Source organism: Triticum dicoccoides, chromosome 2B (genome assembly GCF_002162155.2).
Source record: "Triticum dicoccoides isolate Atlit2015 ecotype Zavitan chromosome 2B, WEW_v2.0, whole genome shotgun sequence".
NCBI classification, from domain to species: domain Eukaryota; kingdom Viridiplantae; phylum Streptophyta; class Magnoliopsida; order Poales; family Poaceae; genus Triticum; species Triticum dicoccoides.
Window position 1 is genome coordinate 108,155,496 of NC_041383.1, and position 10,449 is coordinate 108,165,944.

The window sequence follows — 10,449 nt, forward strand, 5'->3', positions numbered from 1 at the left end:
AGAATTTTTGTTTTGTAACATCATGGATGATGCATTTCTTTATATTTGACTGTAAGCTTTTTTTTTAAAAGTGTTGGCATACATGAACTACAGTGTCCAAGCAATTGTATTTTTGGTTGAATTTCAAGTGAAAACAACTTGAATTGCAGTTTTAGTTCTTTTTACTGAACTTGTCCGTCAGTCATGGAAAAAACAGCTATGATGGTCAGTAATCATCATGTAGACTTCAAGAACGCATCATCCTACTAGGAGCACGTACAGTGACAGTCCCATAGGTTGCTGAGAGGTTGTCGATCGGGCTTAACACATGTACACTAATCCTATTCGTAACCATAACACAATTCTTCATCAGGATCTTTCACGGGTTTATCCATCGGCAGCTGGCACACCCGAAAGCCGGCGGCCGTGGCCGGCAGGTTCTTCCTCCGGAACGACTCGGCTCTCCACATCCCAACCTTGTGGCAGAGGTGGTCCGGCCAGAACTGGCTGCCGTCGTCGACGTGCATCTCCTCGAGCACCAACGCGTTCTCCGCGAGGAACTTGGCGAGCTGCGTCGGGAAGCAGTTGACCTCCTTGGCCTTGAACCGCAGCGTCACCTTCCGGAGGCTCGTCTGGAGACAGCGGAACGCGCAGTTGTTGGTCAGAGGGTCCGGGAGCTCCGACACCCCGCCGAGCTCCACGGCCGACGACCTGCACGCGAGCCTCTCGAACCTCTCCATGGACTCGTCGAAGGGCTCCTTGTACTCGTTTTCGTCCCAATGGTCGCATCGCTTGCCCAACCTGAGCCGGAGCTCGGACATCACTGGGCAGGAGCGGAGAAGCCTCGCCGTTGTTACCGCTGTCTTGCTGTTCTTGTGCCGCCAGTACTCTCCGTCTAGTTCGAGGAGCTTGAGGTTTGGGAACGTTGGCAGGATGACCCCACCGTCATTATGTTCGTTGGCGGCGACGATGTCTTCGATGCTATGGAGGCGCACCTTGAGGGCCCTCGAGCTGGAGAAGTTTGCGATTATGCGCGATGGCGGCTCGTAACTCAAGGCCCAGCTGTGGCTACTGTGACGGCGGTGAGCTACATCCAGATCGACTCGCGCGAGCCCCGGTGCCGGCGATGTGAGCGAGAGCTTGACGGGGTATCCCTGGAACCGGAAGAATCGGAGGCTCGACATGTCGAGCTCGATGCCGCTACAGCCAGCGGCGGATGCCTTGATCTCTTTCTTATCGACAAAGGTCACGAGCACTGTCGGTGTTAAAACCGGCGGATCTCGGATAGAGGGTCCCGAACTGTGCGTCTAGGCGGATGGTAATAGAAGACAAGGGACATGATGTTTTACCCAGGTTCGGGCCCTCTTGATGGAGGTAAAACCCTACGTCATGGTTGATTAATATTGATGATGTGGGTATTACAAGAGTAGATCTACCACGAGATCAAGGAGGCTAAACCCTAGAAGCTAGCCTATGGTATGATTGTTGTTCTGTCCTACGGAATAAAACTATCCGGTTTATATAGACACCGGAGAGGGATAGGGTTACACAAAGTCGGTTACAATGGTAAGAGATCTACATATCTGTATCGCCAAGCTTGCCTTCCACGTCAAGGAAAGTCCCATCCGGACACGGGACGAACTCTTAAATCTTGTATTTTCATAGTCTTGAAGTCCGGCCGATGATGATAGTTCGGCTATCCGGACACCCCCTAGTCCAGAATTCCCTCAAGCATCAAGGCGGTGACCGTGGGGCATCGGAGGCGAAGTGGCAGCATGAAGTAGTCCCAGTCGTACAATCTCTCGCCAGAACCAGCCGCCTTCATTCCGACGTTCGCGAGAGCCAGGCTGGTGAGTGCTGGCGCGGCGTCGACCACGTCTTGGAGATACCCCTCTAAGAAAAAGCAGTTACGCAGCGTCAGATGTGTCAGGCACGGGAAAGCCAGGCCCGAGGACGGCGCCGTCGACGGCGGCTCGAGATTGCAGTTCGTGAGCTCCAGCACCCGGAGCGTGACGGCGCACGGCAGGGATGCCAGTGGCGGGAAGTAACGGTCCTCTGTTGTGTGGCCCTTCCCGCAGCCGATGCTGAGCTCTTCCAACCGCGCCACAGCAGGGTCTGCCAGGAGTTCGGCGACCCTGTGGTCCGGTGCGGCATCGTCCCCCTCCCTACGCCAGCTCTTGCTGATGTAGTAGGCTCCTTTCTTCAGGAAGAGCTTGAGTGTCTTAAGGCCTGCACCATGGCGGCGCCGGCGGGAGCCACGGCGCGGCCGACGGAGCGATGCGAGGATGTCGTGGGCGTCTTCGAAGAAAGCATCAAGCCATCTGCTGTCGAGGTTGAGGAAGCTCGTCCGGTGCCACACGGATCGCCACCGGCGCGAAAGGACGGCAGTGGCCGCGGCCTCGTGCGTTGGCGCGAAGGACAGGATGCGCACGAGCACGTCGTTTGGGAGGGCTGAGAGACGGTCGGCGGCAGCCATTGTCGATGCAAACGTACGTCGCGGGTTGGAGTCTTGGAGACTTGGATGTGCACGTGGCCGATTCAGTCCGTTTGGGTTTTGGAACGGATACGCCGCGCGCCGACCTGCATTGCCGTTCATAATCCAGGTCGAGTCAGTTTGTGGTCCTAGTAGACATTGTAGTACTATTATTCACGAATTTTTTTTATACTACTACTATTACAACTTATGGTTTATTTTAGGAAAACTTCTAATCTATTCATCTTCAATCATGGTAGTACAACGAAATACTAAAGATAATAAAAATTCAGTTTGTCTAATTCACATAGTGTTTTTTAAGGATGTCACATCTAAGCTCCCACAAATATATAATGCAGCAACAAGAAACAAAAAAAAAACTAGAACAAAAAAAAGACCACAAACATAATGGACATCAGCTTACATGTGACATAACTATGTCACATCTAGATGTGTCCTAAACAGATCCATAAAAATTACATCCAAATCCGTAGACCATCTAGCGACGACTACAAGCACTGAAGCGAGCCGAAGGCATGCCGCGGTCATCGCCCCCCTCGCTCGAGCCGGGCAAACCTTGTTGTAATAAACAGTCAGGAAGTCGTCGTGCTAAGACCCCATAGAACCAACATACCAAAATAGCAACCGTCGCAGATGAAGAGTGTAGATCAAAAGGATCCAACCTGAAGACACACGAACAAAAATGAACGACGAACAGATCCGAGCAAATCCACCAAAAACAGATCAGCCGGAGGCACCTCCACACGCCCACCGATAATGCTAGACGCATCACCGGAATGTGGGCTAGGCGGGGAGAATTTTATTCAATCTTCGGGGAGTCGCCGCCATCTCGCCGTCCCGAGGAGGACACAAACGTTAACAAAGCTCGAAAAAAGATCTAAAAACATAGCCCTCCCACCGGCAAGGAGCGAGATCCAGTCCGCCTCCATGGCCGGCAGGAGCAGAGTACCCAAGCTTTTTGGAGGCAGCGCCTGGCTAGGTCAAGAGGTCAAGTCTGCTGGTTGGTAGCATTGATCCGTCCATTGTTTTTCCTGAGGTTACTATATCTATATCTATATTTATATCTATACCTACTATTAAAGGGAATAGGTATTTTTGGTTTGGTTTTACTTTGTTTCGTCCTATTTTGATGATTTTTACATACGCTATTTTTTGGTTTGATTGAGAGTCTGTTTGACGAACTATGACGTATGTGCGAAGGAAACGAGAAACAAAGGGCCGAGGACGTACATGCAAAGGAAACTGTGACGGCCGGCCCATATGTCTATTTTAGTTGCCAGCCCATATTGCGATGAGGACGCTTCGTCGCTCGGTCGACGACAGACGACAGAACCCACAACGTATGGCGTGTGTATGTCATCTGGCTTCTCTCCTATGTCATGCTGTTTTCGATCGGATCCGCGTAAGAGAATTACACCAATAAATACGGAGCCATGGATGCCTCCATCTGGATTCCACAAACAATTTATGCAATAAAAAGAAAGCATCGACTGGAAATCGAGCTAAATTGCATCGTAAATTCGCAAGACTGCAAGTATCTCGCCCCCCGCCGACTTCGCCAGAAGATCGCCCAATGTCGCCTTCACCGACTTCGCCGAAAAAGAAGACGACATCTGATAGAGTCTGTTTAATGTTCTCCTTTACCTACTTCGCCAAAAGACTGCCCAATGTCGCCTCATCAGACTTTGATGGAAAACAATCGGCGTCCCATAGTGTTCCACGGTTTGCTGGAACTTTATCAGCCGGTTTTACATTTGAGGTATGCAGACAAGCAGGCTTGAAATCATGATTTCTGGTTCTCCGGGGACCTACAGTTTGTTGCTTCAAATATGTCTGGAACCTCTCTTCCTCCCTAACTCGCTTGGGCTGCTTTGGCAACCTACAGTTCATCTCTTTGGACGTATTTATTGGCATGAACTAACCTTGATGAGATAGCAATGTTTCTTACTAGAGAGACCCAGATCCATGCCAAGCAACATATCCTCCAGGACAAAGATTAAAGGTCCTGAATTATAGTGCTATGCATTAGAGATACATTCGTGTGTATGACTGACAGTAACATTAGCAACTGTTATATGTTGTTTTTTCTCGGGAATCGAGAATTCTGCAAGAGTTGGTTCCTACAGTTTATCCCTTTGGATTTAATATATAACCTAAATTTTTGTCCTAAGGGAAAGAAATGAGTTCGGATATAACTCTACTGATGACATGCATGTAACCTCAGTAGATGCATTTTTCGCATACATTCATGGTTGATCTATAGGCCTAATATTATATTTCCTCCATCCCAAAATAAGTGTCTCAACTTTGTACTAACTTTAGTACAAAGTTGTACTAAACTTGAGACACTTATTTTGAGACGGAGGGAGTATTGTACATTGGTGGACAAAACATACAATACCTGACAGTGATGTAGATTGGTGACCAGAACAGAGTATTCCAGCATATCATCTTAATTTTGTATTTGGTTAGCACAGACTACACTACCAAGTAGCCGAAAATTCCAAACTCATATCTGTATAGTTGGTGATCATGTAGATGCTTGTAGGTAACTAGGTATGCTAGGTGAGTACTCATGAGTGCTTGCAAGAGTGGATGAATTAGTGCAGATCTTTCATACATATAATTTTTGGGAGGCACAACGTTTACATGTTACTCATGTCCTAATTTAAAAGTAGTCTGTACTATTAATTTATCTCTCAGGCACTTTATGAAGTTTTTGGTAGTTCACTGTATCATGAGCACATAGTATTTGACATGCTTGTGGATCATCTCACTCCTAACCAGTGAACGAGTCAGCAGTATTTGAGGAAATTACCCCAAGTTGTTGTTTGATAAATTAGTTCCAAATTCTCATTTTGTTTTGATCTAAATCCTGAGCCCTACGCTCTCAGAACTCAGCAATACTATTTCATTGGTGCAAATTGAGCTCAGCAGTACTGTTGAGAGAGTAATGCTCCTTTGTGAATCTAGCTTTGCAGCAAGTAGCAATTTGAATTGATGCACGCAAGTAGTAACCATGAAAAAGATGCGCCTGATTTTGTAGTATGTGTTGTATAGTACACTTCTTTTTTGCTGGGTGGTGACGGTGACGATGATGTTACTGGCACAGGGCTTCGCCTAAGTACTGCAACGGTATGACCGAGGTGTGTTTCTGTGAAGGGGGGCACCGCACACGGCTAAAACAATTGTCAACTTGTGAGTTCTAGGGTGCCCCCGCCCCCATATATATAGGAGCAAGGGGGAGGCCGGCCGACCCTATAGGGCGCGCCCAAGGGGGGCAATCCTACTCCTAGTAGGAGTTGGATCCCTCTTTTCGGCTGCCCCCTCTCTCTCCCTTAAGGTCCAATAAGGCCCATAACTTCCTCGGTGGTTTCGATAACCCTTCCGGCACTCCGATATTTATCCGGTGACCCTCGAAACTATTCTGGTGTCCGAATATAGTCATCCAATATATCAATCTTTATGTCTCGACCATTTCGAGACTCCTCGTCATGTCCGTGATCTCATCCAGGCCTCCGAACTACCTTCAGTACATCAAAACACATAAACTCATAATACCGATCGTCATCGAACGTTAAGCGCGCGGACGCTACAGGTTCGAGAACTATGTAGACATGAGCGAGACTCATCTCCGGTCAATAACCAATAGCGGAACCTGGATGCTCATATTGGCTCCTACATATTCTATGAAGATCTTTATAGGTCAAACCACATAAGAACATAAATTATTCCCTTTGTCATCGGTATGTTACTTGCCCGAGATTTGATCGTGGTATCATCATACCTAGTTCAATCTCGTTACTGGCAAGTCTTTTTACTCGTTCCGTAATGCAGCATCCCGTAACTAACTCATTAGTCACATTGCTTGCAAGGCTTATAGTGATGATCATTACCAAGAGGGCCCAGAGATACCTCTCCGACAATTGGAGTGACAAATCCTAATCTCGATCTATGCCAACTCAACAAACACCATCGGAGACACCTATAGAGCACCTTTATAATCACCCAGTTACGTTGTGACATTTGATAGCACACTAAGTGTTCCTCCGGTATTCGGGAGTTGCATAATCTCATAGTGAGAGGAACATGTATAAGTCATGAAGAAAGCAGTAGCAATAAAACTGCAGCGATCATAATGCTAAGCTAACGAATGGGTCTTGTCCATCACATCATTCTTCTAATGATGTGATCCCATTCATCAAATGACAAAACATGTCTATGGTTAGGAAACATAACCATCTTTGATAAACGAGCTAGTCAAGTAGAGGCATACTAGGGACACTTATGTTTTGTCTATGTGTTCACACATGTACTAAGTTTCCGGTTAATACAATTCTAGCATGAATAATAAACATTTATCATGAAATAAGGAAATAAATATAACTTTATTATTTCCTCTAGGGCATATTTCCTTCAGTCTCCCACTTGCACTAGAGTCAATAATCTAGATCACATCATCATGTGATTAACTCCAATAGTTTACATCACCATGTGATTAACACCCATAGTTCACATCGCCATGCGACCAATACCCAAAGGGTTTACTAGAGTCAATAATCTAGTACATATTGCTATGTGATTAACACCCAAAGAGTACTTAGGTGTGATTATGTTTTGCTTGTGAGAGAAGTATAGTTAACGGGTCTGCCATATTTAGATCCGTATGTATTTTGCAAATTTCTATGTTTACAATGCTCTGCATAGAGCTACTCTAGCTAATTGCTCCCACTTTCAATATATATCCAGATTGAGACTCAGAGTCATCTGGATCAGTGTTAAAGCTTGCATCGACGTAACCCTTTACGAGGAACCTTTTTGTCACTTCCATAATCGAGAAACATATCCTTATTCCATTAAGGATAATTTTGACCGCTGTCCAGTGATCCACTCCTGGATCACTATTGTACCCTCTTACCAAACTCATGGTGAGGTACACAATAGGTCTAGTACACAACATAGCATACTTTATAGAACCTATGACTGAGGCATAGGGAATGCCTTTTCATTCTCTTTCTATTTTCTGCCGTGGTCGGGCATTGTGTCTGACTCAACTTCACACCTTGTAACACAGGCAAGAACCCTTTCTTTGCTTGATCCATTTTGAATTTTTTCAAAACTTTATCAAGGTATGTGCTTTGTGAAAGTCCAATTAAGTGTCTTGATCTATCTCTATAGATCTTGATGCCCAATATATAAGCAGCTTCATCGAGGTCTTTCATTAAATTTTTTTATTCAAGTATCCTTTTATTCTATTCAGAAATTCAATATCATTTCCGATCAACAATATGTCATCCATATATAATATCATAAATGCTACAGAGCTCCCAATCACTTTTATAGGCTTCTTCAAATGTCTGTATAAAACCATATGCTTTGATCACACTATCAAAGCGTATATTCCAACACCAAGATACTTGCACCAGTCCATAAATGGATCGCTGGAGCTTGCACACTTTGTTAGCACCTTTTTGGATCGACAAAACCTTCTGGTTGCATCATATACAACTCTTCTTTAAGATATCCATTAAGGAATGCAGTTTTGACATCAATTTGCCAAATTTCATAATCATAAAATGCGGCAATTGCTAACATGATTCGGACAGACTTACGCATCGCTACGGGTGAGAAAGTCTCATCGTAGTCAACTCCTTGAACTTGTCGAAAACCTTTCACAACAAGTAGAGCACTACTAGGGAAAAGCTTATACACAGGCGCTTACTAGTAGCGCGGGTTTATACCCCTCACTACTGCTACTTACTAGTAGCGCGGGTTTTTAACCCTCGATACTACTAAGTTGATAGTAGTAGCGCGGGTTTTTAACCCTCGCTACTACTAAGCGGTCTCTACCGTGCCTCCCGGAACATGCCATAGTAGTAGCGAGGGTTATAAACCTGCGCTACTACTAAGTTGATAGTAGTAGCGCGGGTTTTTATCCCTCGCTACTACTAAGCGTTCTCTACCATGCCCCCCGAGACATTGCCATAGTAGTAGCGAGGGGTAAAAACCCACGCTACTACTAAGTCCTGGGTATTTTAACACCCATGAAATCCTCATCTCCTCATCCAAATCACTCCTCTCCCCCATCCCTCTCCTCCTCTCTCCCTCTCTCTCTATGGAGCTCCCGCACATGTGCATCTCCTCCTCCACGGTAACTGTTGGCCTCGCGCTGTGATGTGTCCCTCAAATCCGGCGACCTCCTCCGCTGCCCGTCCTCCCTCCTCCTCCTCCTTCGCTGCCTCTCCTTCCTCCTCCTCCTCCGCCTCCTCCTCCTCCTCCTCCGCTGTTGGAAGGAGAGGAAGATCCAGCAGAGTGCCGCCCATGAAGATGGCCAGATCTCTCTTGGATGCAACCCATGGCGTCATCTAGGGTTTCGGCTCCAACTCCGGCGGCCACTGGTGAGTTTCTGCACCTACTCTCTCTCTCTCTCTCTCTCTCTCTCTCTCTCTCTCTCTCTTCTAATCCTTGTCTCTTTTTTTGTAGTAGCAGCAAAGGAGAGGTGTTGAGAAGAGTTGGATGGGGAAGCACCATCTCCATGGACGACTACATCCCCTCCAGGTTCTGCATCGGCAATGCATGAAGAGGACGATGACGCCTAGCAGCAGCCATGGCTGGAATTTATTTTTTTATTTCCTAATTAGCTAGCAGTAGCGAGGGTCTAGAACCACGGTACTACTAGTTAGTAGTAGCGCGGGTGGTATCCACGCTACTACTAACGGACATAGTAGTAGCGCGGGTGGCACCCACTCTACTACTACCTGTTAGCTATAGCGTCGTATCAGTAGCGCGGGCACCTAAAACCCGCGCTGCTGCTAGGCTTTTCCCTAGTAGTGGAGCTTTGTAGACAGTAACATTATCATCAGTGTCAGTCTTCTTCTTAAAGATCCATTTATTCTCTATGGCTTGCTGATCATCGGGCAAGTCAACCAAAGTCCACACTTTGTTCTCATACATTGATCCCATCTCATACTTCATGGCCTCAAACCATTTTGCGGAATCTGGGTTCATCATCGCTTCCTCATAGTTTGTAGGTTCGTCATGGTCAAGTAACATGACCTCCAAAGCAGGATTACCGTACCACTCTAGTGCGGATCTTACTCTGGTTGACCTATGAGGTTTAGTAGTAACTTGATCAGAAGTTTCATGATCATCATCATTAGCTTCCTCACTAATTGGTGTAGGAGTCACTGGAACTGATTTCTGTGATAAACTACTTTCCAATAAAGGAGCAGGTATAATTACCTCATCAAGTTCTACTTTCCTCCCACTCACTTCTTTTGAGAGAAACTCCTTCTCTAGATAGGATCCATTCTTAGCAACGAATATCTTGCCTTCGGATTTGTGATAGAAGGTGTACCCAACAGTTTCCTTTGGGTATCCTATGAAGACACATTTCTCCGATTTGGGTTCGATCTTATCAGGTTGAAGCTTTTTTACATAAGCATGGTATCCCCAAACTTTAAGAAACGACAACTTGGGTTTCTTGCCAAACCACAGTTCATATGGTGTCATCTCAACGGATTTAGATGGTGCCCTATTTAACGTGAATGCAACCGTCTCTAAAGCATAACCCTAAAATGATAGTGGTAAATCAGTAAGAGACATCATAGATCGCACCATATCTAATAAAGTACGGTTATGACATTTGGACACACCATTATGCTGTGTTGTTCCGGGTGGCGTGAGTTGTGGAACTATTCCACATTGTTTTAAATGAAGGTCAAACTCGTAACTCAAATATTTGCGTGCGCAATCAGATCGTAGAAACTTTATTTTCTTGTTTCGATGATTCTCCACTTCACTCTGGAATTCTTTGAACTTTTTCAAATGTTTCAGACTTGTGTTTCATTAAGTAGATATACCCATATCTGCTCAAATCATCTGTGAAGGGTTAGAAAATAACGATACCTGCCGCGCGCCTCAGTACTCATCGAACCGCATACATCAGTATGTATTATTTCCAATAAGTCAGTGTC